Source organism: Sceloporus undulatus, chromosome 5 (assembly GCF_019175285.1).
Source record: "Sceloporus undulatus isolate JIND9_A2432 ecotype Alabama chromosome 5, SceUnd_v1.1, whole genome shotgun sequence".
In the NCBI taxonomy this organism is placed as follows: Eukaryota; Metazoa; Chordata; class Lepidosauria; order Squamata; family Phrynosomatidae; genus Sceloporus; species Sceloporus undulatus.
Genome location: NC_056526.1, coordinates 53,156,235 through 53,169,308, shown reverse-complemented (window position 1 = coordinate 53,169,308; position 13,074 = coordinate 53,156,235). Strand labels below are relative to the sequence as shown.

Genomic DNA, 13,074 nt, shown 5'->3' with positions numbered 1-13,074 from the left:
GTCACCCACCTCTGATACCTATATACCTAATGCTCTAAGGTACAATGGGCAGAGAAATAGTGTCTGTCCCAAGGTCACCCATTGAGTTTCATAGTTGAAATATGATTCTGAGGCGGGTTACAGACCGCCTGTTTGGGGCGGGCTGCACCCGCCCCTTTCTCTGGGGTATTGGGGCCTCAGCGTCTAGAGCGGCAGCCACTGAGGCCCCGATCCGCCGCTTTTCGGGCTGCGGGGAAGCGGCAAAAGGGCGCTTCCCTGCAGCCTGGAAAGGGGCGTCCTTGGGGCTTCAAGCCCCAAGGACACCCTGCGGCGGTGGGGAGGAGGAGAAAGGGGCCGCTTGGCCCCTTTCTCCCTTGCTTCGCTGGGCGCAGCCGTCTGAAGGCTGCGCCCAGCGACGCAAAGCGGCGCCGCAAACTAGGAAGGAGCTCCGAAACAGAGCTCCTTCCTGCTCTGCGCAAAGGGCGCATTAAGCGCCCTGGCGCGGAGTGACAACGTCACATCTGCGCCGCCCCGTATAGAGGCGGCGCGGTCGTGACGTCGTCATGGCAGCCCCCATGTGGAAGGGGAGCCGCCATTTTGTACGGACTCAGTCTGTACTAGGGTTAGGGGGTGCGGAAGCACCGCACCTTCCTAACCCTAGTACAGAATGATTCCGTACTTTCATGACGGTCTGTAACCTGCCTTGATCTTCTTAGTTCAGGCTGATTCTCGCTTATCTAGAATCCCCAAATCTGAAATATTCCAAAACCCCAAAACTTTTTTCATGGGTGGCTGAGATAGTGATGCATTTAATTTCTGATTGTTAAATGTACAGAAACTTTGTCTCATGCACAAAATTATTTAAAATATTGTGTAAAATCACCTTCAGGCTATGTGTATAAGATGTATATGAATCATAAATAAATGTGGTGTTGAGAGTTGGGTCCCATCTCCAAGATATCTCTTTATGTGCATACATGCAAATGCAGTTACTCCAAAATTCAATATATATATCTGGTTCCAAGCATTTTAGATAAGGAAAATTCAACCTATATGCATAAGATACTTTAACTCAGAACCTGGAAATATGTTTTTCAGTTTCTGAACTCTTACAGCCAGCATATAGCCACAAACAAAACCCTTCCACACTCAGCTCTAACTGTACAATAGATATTCTAACCACCACACTAGCTCTGTAAAGCAAGCAAGACCTACCCCAAGCCTTGACCTTGACCACAGAGGTCTTGTTTCTTTATCTTCAAATGGCACAGCTTCCACACTCTAGGTTAAGAGGTCTGGATCATGGCTTCAGTTTCCTGACCTTGGGGGTTGCTAAAATTAAGTTGAAACAAATAAACAAGCATTAGAATACTAATACACATCAGTGACTCAAACCAGAAGCAATGCAGCTTGGCAATACCAAGTATATTGAAAAATAAATGAAATTTCATGATTTTTACATCTGTCACTATTTGGAACAATCATGGTTATTCATTTCTGTAGTACATGTCAGCAGACCGAAGGTTTCATCTATGTATTCATGAAAGTAATATACAAATTACATTATATATATTGTTAGTCATATGCCAATAGCCATCACCAAGTCTATAATATTTCATGAGCCAAATTATTTGCTCATTTCTGTTTTATAAGAAAGTCTTCTCATCTGACGCTTTATTTCCCCAAGTCTACAGTTGTTTGTCTTATTATAATTTTAAGAGTCTTGTTTTATAAGCCTATTAGTGCCGGCTTTTCTATTTTTTATTTTTTTTTACTATTACACTGTTTTAAAGTGGTGCTCTTTTTCAAACTCCTGAATGCAGTATAGACTCCCTAGACTAGAGCAAGTGAATTGGCAATTGTATCCCGTGTTTGTGCTATTAGGCTGCCAACTTTTAGAGTATATATCTATATAGCCTACATACCCTAATGACAAAACTGTTCTCCATGACTTCAGAAAGCTTGGCTAAAGAATTACAGTAAATTAGAACAGACTACTTGGGTTTTTTTCTGGACAGTTGGCAACCTTGTTGTGCTGCAGCACTGTTCTTAGTACAACACAAAACTCAATTTCAGGTTATAATGAAAGCTGACTTCCATTCACATTTTGAAAAATGATGAATTTTAGGCAGAGGCAAGATGTAACCATGTTAGGCATGGACAGCCATTAAAGGTGCATCTAAACTGATAGGCAAATCCATTTTACCTTTGGGTTTACCCCGTTTTGCAGTGACCATGGGCTTGTCTAGACAAAGTGAGCCAAGTTGGAGAGAACTGTCCGCACAGTTCTCCCTTTCAAACACAGTCAGACAAACCAGAGAATGCACAGCCACTAGACTGTGGCCATGCTGGTTTTTTTCTCTGCCCCCCCCCCCCCCCCACAAATGCATGCCTTCACAATGCCTCACGCCCATACCACTACCGACCATGGGACCCCCCCCCCACACAAGAATATCCTGAATTTCCACTCCAAACTGAGATAAATCCACACTTTTTTCTCTTTGGATTAAAGTGCTAAGGTAATGAAAATCTCATATTCAGCCCCAATTATCCTGTACATCATTTGGACAGTTCACTGTGAAAGCTAGGTGAGATTGTTTTATTGGGCCTGTGTAGACACACCCGAAAACAGCCACATGCAAGGAGCACTACACAACAAGCAGGGTGGCAAAAAGCAACAGAAATAAAGCTCCTTTATGTTTAATAGTGTGTTACGTAGCAAAGTTCAGCAAGCATATCTTGGATAACATGCTGAAATTCCCTGTTTTACATGACTGTCCTCTTCTGACCATCCCAAGGGCACACCAATTATTTGACGGTTGCCAAATCATTCTATAGTTTTAATTTGGGATGCACAGTGGATTTAGATGAGTTTTAGACTGAATCAGAGCCCTTTTGACAAGTTTTGGTACTTTTCATCCCAATGCAGGTTTCCCTGTAAAGCAACCAGAACTGCAGTGGGATCCTGCACAATGCTGCATGAAGACCCCAGATTTGAGTGGTGGAGTGGGAAGGGAGCTTCCAAAGATGTTCTCCATAAATAGATTTGGAGAATTAAGGTTTTCTTGTGAAAAATGTCATCACTGGAAAACTTAATTTCTTTTTCCTAACTTGACCCTCGAAAGATTGAACATTGCCATCTCCCATTGTGTCCTCACAACATTGGCATGAAAGGGCTCAGGCTGAGAGAATGAGTAGTGAAAGATCACCCACTGTGTTTCCTAGACCTCATTAGTCCTCCAAATACACTATTAGTCATCCTCAGAGGATAGAAGTCTACCCGAAAGAATGGTGGTAAATATACATATTTTGTTATTCTCTTCCCCCTTGCCTTGAGGAGTGGGTGACAGGCTTTGCTTTGAATGGTGTCAGTGCTGGGAATTTGAGAGCCTGGGCACCTGAGGAGCTTTTCTTTCTCTTCTTTTGTGTTGGGTTGGGAGCAGGTGTGCATGCACAGCTTCAAGCTACAGTGGCAAAACAGACAGCCCAATTATACTCTGGAGTTAAATGTCTCTAAGTGATGGGGTGGGAAGACAAAAAGATGGCACCCCCTGCCTTTTTTCAGCAACACACTGGCTTAAAGAGAGAAATGAGCAGTTATTGGATTTTCTCCCCAGTTAAGCCTGACCATCTTTCCCCCCTAAAAGTACATTTAGCTTTGCCCTTACCTTTAAACTTCACAGACTGAACAAAACGAAGAAATGAAGCAGGTGGAGCTTTCCCTGCTATTTAGCTCCATGCTGGGATCAACCTCATCGGCTACATTTCTGCATGTTAAGGTTGCTGTGAAGAATATGAGAGCAGCAAAAGCGCTGCCAATTATGCATGCTGCTAATGAAAGCACAGGAAGCCACTATGGACCTGGAGTTATTAACTGGTCTCTTTTATCTTATGCAGAAGCCTACATCAAACTTTTGCTCAACTTGGCTACACAACCTGTGCTTCTTATTTTGTATGCATTTCCCACTGTTGAGTCTTACATTGGCTAGAACGTACACTGGATTTGCTCTTTTGCTTTGCATCACACATTGACATCATACAATAGTGATAGATGCCATGCTAACCTAAAAGACAATATGGCAACCTGGAAGCATATTTGAGACAGCCATGTTGGCCATGCAAGGAAACACAGTGCAACAAAATCCACAAAAGAGCCATACTTTTATTGGCCAACCAAAATGCACAAGTTCTGCCTTTTGGTTGTCCAGTAAAGGTATCGCTCTGTTGTAGATTTTGTTGAATATCACAACCTGTTTACTTAAAAGTAAGTTATACTGAGTTTCAGTGGGGCTTGTCCCCACCATAAGACCATGGTTAGAAGGGGCTATTGAGAGCCTCTCCTTCCATATTCCAACTGCCTTTGAGAAAGTAGGACAGTCAGGCACATCTCCATAATGCCTGCCCCCCAGTGGCTGGTAAGAGCCCTTTCCTCCTTATTCCAACTGCCTTTGCTCCAACCTCTGAGGAGAAAGAAGAGCAGCCAGCATCTGATGAATTTATAATCCCTTCCTCCACTTTAATTCCTTTTTCCTTGTCTGTTCTGTCTTATTTGATTGTAAGCCTGACAGTAGTGAATGGCCATATCAACTATTTGCTAGATGCTCTGGGAAACCTTTTGGCTGAAGGTTGGAATATAAATACATTCAATAAAATCATAAATAAGAATTGTATAAAACGGTAGCCCAGGGGTATATGTCATATCAAACACAGTAGGACTTCCAACCATCATAGCTGACTCTATGATCCCTTGTACAGTTATTTGGGGATATATCCTGTTGAACTAATTGAGGAGCCCTGGTGGTGCAGTGGTTAAATGACTGTATTGCAGCCACTCATTCACAAACCATAAGGTTATGAGTTCAATACCAGCCAGAGACTCAAGCTCAACTCAGGCTTGCATCCTTCTGAGGGAGTGGCTAAAATGAATACCCAGATTTTTGGGAGCAATGAGCTTACACTTTGTAAACTGCTTAGAGAGTGCTTAAGTGCACTGATAAGCGGTATAGAAATGTACCTGCTATTGCTATAACTGGAACTTCCTTAAGGTGTGGGCTGAGGGTGTCACTTCAATGGTCCCCAAACTTTGGGTCTCCAGGACTTCTGGGAACTAAAGTTCAAAACATTGGGAGGACCCAAATTTGGGATACACTGTGCTAAACCAACACAATTTTCATTTGTATTTACTACAGCCAATGTATTAAAACCAGCGCATAGAGCTCAGGTGTAGTTTTTAAATCTCTCTCATCACCCCAAATAAACTCATGTCTTTAGTTCCCAGACTAATGTCGTTAGTTCCCAGAAGTCCTGGAGACCCAAAGTATAAACTCGACTCTGGTGACAAATGCTTCATCCGGCCCTCTTTCTCCTCTTGTCAGGCCTTCAGTGCCAGATAAATTTGCCACCTTTCTTTGTGTGTGTGGAAAGGGGAGCTTCAAACTCTAACCAGGACCCCTCAAATGCCAGTGAGTGGCTAAACCATCCTGGCCATCCCCTAAAGAGAGAAATGTCCTTGCTTTTGCTCAAGATGACCATGACTTGGTCCACAATAGATTCTCATCCTGCTGGCTTTGCATGGTCCATGGTGGCAACTTTCCTATGCCTGATCCCCTCACCCTGATGGTATATCTGTGTCTATAGATAGGTAAAGAGATGCTGGAGAACCCGGGAAGCGCTGCCCCTTTAAATTCCAGCGGTGTGGGGAAGCAGCAGCAGCTCCTCTCTGGTTGCAAAGCGTTGGGCTGGGGCTGCTGGTGGTGGGAGTCTGTCCTTCCATTGCCTGGCTCTGGCAGCAAGGAGAAGATCAGATCGGATTGCTGGGTCCCTCTGGGGGGAAGGAAGGAAGGAAGGAAGGAAGGAAGGAAGGAAGGAAGGAAGGAAGGAAGGAAGGAAGAGACTAGAGAGGAAGGCAAAGGCGCAGCCAGCCAGCCAGGCATCTGCCCGCCCTGGGTACCGTTTTGCTCCATCATCTCCATCTCTTCTTCTCCTCCTTCTTCTTCCCTGGGATCTGTATCCTTCCTGGCGGCGGAGAAGGTGCCTCGTTGGGAAGCATCCCGAGGACCATTTCCAGAGCTGGCTGAGGATGGGTTTTCCCCCTCCCCGACCCTTCCAGGATGCCTTTTGACAGGTAAGCCCTCCTCGCAATGGTCCTCCCGCCTTGTTCTCCCTGGGATGCCTCCAAAGTTCTCTTGTCCTCTCTGGGTGTTGTTGTTGTTGTTGTTATTATTATTATTAGCCTTTTGATCCCCTTGGCTTCCCAAGATGAAAATAAATGACGCCATTTCCTGAGGTTACCTCCCCCCCCCAGCTCCTAAATCTTTCTTTTCATCGACCCAGGATGGTCAGATGGCTCTGTGGGGCGTGTGTGTGTGGTTTGATAGATTTCTTTTCTTTTCTCTCTCTTCATCCCTGCTTTTTCCCTGCCAGAGGAAAGAGGTTGCCAAGCAAGGATGCAATTGCAGAAACGGGCTGAAAAATCTCCGCCTTTCAAAGATGGTACAGGGTGGCTCCTCCTTTTCCCGGACCCGTCCTCCATGCCAGCCTCCTGCCTAGGAGGGATGTCCAAAAGGGCCTCTCTTTAGAATTGGACTAAGAAGCAGGAATGGACATTTCTAGGGGTGTGTGCGTGTGCGTGTTTGAGCTCAGGGTGACCAGAGCGTTCTCCTTTTCCCGGACCCGTCCTCCATGCCAGCCTCCAGCTCAAGGGGAATGCCCCCCAAAGGTCCTCCATTGGTGGGAGGGCAGGACCAAGGAGCATGGCTACGTACGTCTAGGAGGGTGTGTGTGTGTGTGCTTAGCTTTTTCTTTGCTCCTGTCCTCCATGTTTCCTTTGAGGAAGGGGGCCAGGTGTCCTCCTTTGAAGGAAGGACACCTGGTCCTTTTGCTTGGAAGGGCCTTTGATGGGGTGGGATGGGGACCTGGGGGGGGGGGCTTTCCAGCCAAGGCCAGGCTGAGGCTCTCTCTCCCCTTCTTTGTCTCTTCCTCCTCCACTACATCCTTCTTTCTCTCTCTGCCCCCCTCCTCTTGTTTATTTGCCTGCTTCCATCCCCCCATCTTTTGTGTGTGTGTGTGTGTGTGTGTGTGTGTGTGTGTGTGTTTCTTTTGTTGTGGCTGGGGCAGAAGCAGAAGACCTGGAGCAGGGAAATCTCTGCTGGACTTGACCTCCCCCAAGCCACCCCTGCCAGCCCAAGCCCAGGTGAACCCTGCAGATGACCAATTGATCGGCAGCCTTTCCAGACTTTATGGATCCTCTCTGGGGTGTATGTGTGTGTGATGGGGGTGCAACTGCCTCGGTGTTTCTCTCCCTCTCTTCCCCATGTGCAAGAAAGCACCCACCCACCCAGATCTTGAAGGATGAGCCTCTCGGGTGGCGATCAGCCCCTTTCTCTCTCTCTGAATGAAAGACACCTTGATCTTCCTCTTGCAAGGCTTTTTTGGAAAACCAGTGAACGCCGGACAGAGCTTCTCCCTGGGAAGCCAAGAGGAGGCAGGGAGGGAGGGAGAGGGGAGAAGAGGAGGCTTAGGCTGGCAGCCTGGGAAGAGGCGAGGCAGAAGAGGCTGACACTTGGGATGCTTGTGTGTGTGTGTGTGTGTGTGTGGGGGGTGTGTGGGTGGGGGGGGGTGGGGTGGGGGGGGGGGGAGGAACCCAGGCTGGGGAGGGAGGGAGGGAGGGGGAAAGTCAAAGAAAACAGCCTGTTGTGAATTGCCTAGGTTACAGTTCCTGCATCCCTTGCCTGACTGGGCTCTTCCCAGTCCTAGTGCCCTCCATCTTCCCAGCCTGGCAGCCTCCTGTGTGCATCTCTCTGGCAGAAGCCTAGGTCCCATCTACACTCCAGAAATCATCCCCTCTGAGGCCGCTTTGACTGCCCTGGCTCAGTGCTAGGGCATCCTGGCATGCATAGTTTTTGTCAGTCTTCTCAGAAGAATGTTGGATTCCAAGGGAACATCTTCTTTGGGTTGCAAAGGAACATTTCTATTTCCTTGGCTTTGAAAATCGACTGGTGATCACATGGCCAAAAAAAGGGAGGGGTGCCAGCCTGCCGATAACCCTCCCTACCATCTGAACTAAGACCCAAAACAGAAAAGGCAGGCCTATGACATTTTTTATTTAACATCTTCCATTTCTTTCTCCTGTTTGCCTGATGAAGAAGCCACTGTGATTTAGAAAGCTTGCAACATATAATTGAGCATTTTGGTTGGCCCAAGCAAAGTATCTATGGGCCCGAACAAACAGGCCAACATAAAGCTGCTTCGGGTCACTTTGGAAGTATGCTGTTTAAATGATGCATATGTTCTAAGAGGCCGGAAGCAATGCCAAAGCCATGCTCCAGTCCTAAGGACTGGAACATTTGTTTGGTGCAGCTTCTGGCCTCTTAAGATGTGTGTGTCATTTAAGCAGCATACCTCCAAAGTGACCTGAAGCAGCTTTATTTTGGCCTGTCTCTTCAGGACCATTGTTTGGATGTTACTGGATTAGTTATGTGGCGAACATGGCTACCCCTAGAAATTTGTTTGTTATTTGTTTTTAACAGTTCCTAGGATTCCCTATCACTGAGCCAGAGCAGTCTCAAACTGGATGATTCCAGTGTGGTTTGGACTAGTTGGAAGAGACCCCAAGGGCCACCCAGTCGAAACCACTTCTCTCCCCCACCCACCTCCATGCTCACTGGAAGAGAAGCACCCTCCCAACGCACATAGACCCCTTGAAGGATGAGCCACTGTGGTGATGATCAGCATTTTCTCTGGCAGATGAATGGCAACCATTGCTCTATAAATGGCCATCCTGCCTCTGCTTAAAAACCTCCAAAGAAGGAGGCTCCACTACTCTCCCAAGGAGTGTGTACCACTCTCTACCCTCAAGAAGTTCTTCCTAACACTGAGGTGGAATCTCTTTCCCTGTAGCTTGAATCCATTGCTCTGGGTGTATGTCTGCAGAACAGCAAAAAATTAGCTTGCTCCATTCTTAATATAAGATCCCTTCAAATATTTCAACATGGCTATCATATCAAGGAGCCAGCGTGGTATAGTGGACTGAGTGTTGGATTGCAGCTCTGGAGACCAGGGTTTGATTCCCAGCTCAGCCATGAAACCCACTGAGTGACCTTGGGCAAGTCACATGCTCTCAGCTTCAGGAGAAGGCAATGGCAAACCACCTCTGACCAAATCTTACAAAAAAACCCACGTTAGGGGCGCCATAAGTCAGAAATAACTTGAAGGTACACAACAACAACAACAACAATCATATTACCCCTTAACCTTTTCTTTTCCAGGCTAAACATACCCAGTTTCCTAAGACACTCCTCATAGGGTATGGTTTACAAACCTTTCACCATTTTGGTTGCCCTCCTCTGGACATGCTCCAGCTTGTTCATATCCTTCTTGTATTGTGGTGCCCAGAACTGGACACAGTAATCCAGGGGAGGTCTGACTTGGAGCCAGACAGTCTGATTCTGCCGGATGGAATAGCATGCTCCCGCATTTCATTTTTAAATGGACACAGGCAACACATGTCTATTTCTATGGGCAAAATCCATTCCTTAAATCCAAGGTTTAACAACAATATGTACATTTACACTGGGGAAATAATGCAGCTTGGCACCAGCTCATCCTATGGAATCCTGGGATTCTGTAGTTTTACAAGGTCTTTAGCTTTGTCTGCCAAAGAGCACTGGTGTCTCACAAAACTATAAATCCCAAGATTATGTAGGATGGAGCCATGGCAGTTAAAGTGGTGTTAAACTGCATTATTTCTACAGTGTAGATGCACCCATAGATGCTCTGGCAAGAGTCATGTGAAGCATTCCTTATGACTTTGTTCCATTCTGAAATAAGAATATTTCTCTGCTAATTTCTGCCTGTTATAGCTAGAAGAATCCTGCCAAGCAATGCAGGCCAAATATTATACCCTCCCCCTTTAGCTTATAGTCATTGAAATAGTTCAAGATTTTTCATACCTTGGCTCAATCACTGATCAGAGCGGAGAGTGCAGTCAAGAAATCAGTGTCAAGATATATAATTGAACACTAAAGCTAGGATGGTTCAGGCAATTTTATTTCCCATTACTGTGTGTGGTGAAGAAAGCTAATAGGAAGAAAATCAACTTGTTTGGGATGTGGTGCTGGAGATGAGTTTTGCAGATATCATAGACTACTAGAAAGAAAAAGAAATGGGCAAATCAGGCCTGAACTCTCCCTAGAAGCAAAGAGGACTAAACTGAGGCTGGTGTACATTGAGAAGACAAGAAACTGAAGCTAGTGTACTTTGAGAAGACATCATGTGAAGACAGGAATCACTAGAAATACAATAATGATTGGTAAGGTGGAAAGCAGCAGGAAAAGAAGACAATCACATTACAGATAGAGAGAGTCAGTGAGGGAAGCTACAGCTCTGAGTCTGCAAGGCCTGAGCAGGGCAATTGATGATAGTTGACTTGAAGACAGTTAACAACAACAACAGGCCTTAGCAGCTGTTCAGGCCTTCCAGAGGTTGCTACTTTCCCTCCTTCTCAGTGAGTCCAGGTTAATGGATGATTAGCGTCTAAAGGTTTAGCATTCAGAAAAGGAAAGGAAGATGCTACTGCTGGTAGCATAATAGAATTAATTCTTAAATGATAACTGTATGCTAATTAGATTTTTGTCAGGGCTTAAATTAAATAGACAATTAACAGGATGCATTTTGATTACCTTGGATGAACGTTTTGATAACCTTGCATGAACATTAACAGTGTACTCCTTGTTTACTCAGAAGTAAATATCATTCTAACCATTGGGATTTTCTTCTAGGTAAGCAAGCTTCCTCAATGTTCCTCATGTGAAAAAACATGGCCAGTGAAAGTCAGAGCATGTGTGGTGTTGAAAATACTATCCAGTTTTATAGTGACTATGCAAAATATTAAAGGCTTTTAAGGCATTTATATGCAGAAATTATCCCAAAATTTGGGACATAAGTACTGAGTTCTTTTTTGTATTCATGCAGTTTCTTCTTCATGGATTGAAATGGAGAATGGTATAATGGAAGAAGTGGCCTTTTGAAGCAGTTAAAGAATGGCTATCATACCATGAGAGAGATGGAAATAGATAGACTTTATAGTTGGTAAAGAAAATGTCCAGCTCTTGGATTACTTGTGACTAGAAAAAGAAAAGTGTTTAAATAAGTGGATCAACATATTGATCCTAAATATTTATTTGGAAGTGAGTATAAAGTAAATGTATCTGGAACACTTGATTATCTACTAAGCTTGTGTCAACAACTTTTAGTGCTGATGCATAGCAATGCCATGGCTATTTGACTGCTGGCTATTTGACTGCTGAACCATAGACTAAGTTTTGTATTATTTTTCTAATATGGAAGCCAATTTTGTAACATAAAGCGGAATTCCATAGGGTATTGGAGGTTGGGATGTGTATTTTCTATAAAAACAGTAAGCTACTGTGTTTGAATAACAGGTTGGACTATTAGTCTATCTTTCTGAGTACTACCTCTTCTAACTGGTACTTCCTATGGTCTCAAGTAAGTGCTTCCTTTATTTCTTGGGAACCTTTAGCATAATATGTTGGGAACTGTACTTGGGATCTTCTGCATATGCTGTAACAATGAATTGGGGCCTCTTCTCTATTTTTACTTCAACAGCAGCATTACTAGAAGACATGCTTTATACTGTAACTGATGTTCTTATTACAGAAGCAACCAGTTAATATAAATATGTATAAGCACATTATTGTAAAGGCTACAGCTTCTGTGAAGAGTTCTTTGCATAAATACAAACTGGGATTCTGAGGGGAAAGGCTCTGGCATGCTTCAGGAAGCTTAACTGATAACCTACTCAAATGATCGGATCATAATAGGAGAATGCTTGCAGCACAGAGGATAAAGGTGTCCTGAGCCAGTAAAAACAGAGGAAAAGTATTAAGACAAGTTAATGCATTCCCATTCCTGTGGTTCAGAAATTCACAATAGGTTGTTGCTCACATCTAGAAATTTATGTGTAGATTTCTGTACCAAGTGCTGTGCATCTTTGTCATTGGAAACTATCATGTATCTGGCACAAGAGACAAAAAGTAGCCCTGGACTTAAGCTCTTCCCTTGAGCAGGTGATGATTGATTTTGTCTAACCTGATGAAGGAAGTATTGGATTGAAAGGCAGGTATGGGTAAATAATACACCTTATGTAGACAAATTGCCTCACTAATTAGAAACTTTCTTATGAGCCTATTTTATACCTAGAATCTGATCTGTTCATGCATGGTATTATGTTCCATTTTGGTTGGGGAGACCCTTAAAATGCTGGGAAACAGATGAGGGATCTGTGGCCCTCTGGATGTTTTTGACAGACTCCTACAATCCTTGATGGCTTGCTATTCTTGCTGGAGCCAATGGATGTTAAAGAGTCGAGTGACAACTAAGGGACCCACTTACCACTTCTGCCATAAAATATATTGGCGGGTGACTGACTTTCTTGATGATTAACATTTTTCAGACACAGTGGCTCATATCTATGCTCATAATAAAATAGCATTTGATAATATTCTTTTAAGATTTCCTAGAGAGTTCTGTAGGTAAAATTTCAAGGCCCATGGAAGAAACCCACAAAAATCTAGTGGTATATGTTTGTAGTTACAAAGAAAATAGAGAGAGAGATGTTTCATAGAACCAATGGTAGCATAGGAAACACTGGCTACTAATTCCAATAATGATGAACATTATTTGTAATTTTCATTGGATTATTACCATCTCACTACTACATTAGGAATGTTTTTCCAGATGAAGGTGGCTATAAATTCTTGTCCAAGCCATGTGGTTGGAACTGTGCTAACTGCAGGTTTCTGGATAGAGCTGGACTATGGAAAATGTGCAGAATAGGGTTGGAGTACTCTCTTGATATTATTGTTCTCCAGTTCTCATCCATCCCATTCATTCTGGATAGTGGTGAGGGAGATGGCAATGGGGCTTGTGTTTTCCTTTCTGGTATAGAGAGAACAAGAGGAAAAGTTGCTGGTAGCCTTTGAAAATTAGTTTCATTCAAGATGTTTGTGAGACCTGTAGCTTGCCTTACACTGTTGTTATTACTGTTGCTATTACCACTATGTTGTTGATGTTACT

At 44.2% G+C, this 13,074-nt stretch overlaps 1 protein-coding gene across 3 annotated transcripts in view; it reads left to right on the top strand.

Moving 5' to 3' along the window:
- The first annotated feature begins 5,844 nt into the window (after window positions 1–5,844).
- NAV3 (neuron navigator 3) overlaps window positions 5,845–13,074 on the top strand; it is a 572,439-nt gene continuing 565,209 nt past the window's right edge. For all 3 annotated transcript variants that reach the window (XM_042467939.1, XM_042467940.1, XM_042467938.1), the window contains exon 1: window positions 5,845–6,103. The gene's annotated coding sequence lies outside the window, so the exon portion shown is untranslated. The remainder of the gene's footprint in view (window positions 6,104–13,074) is intronic.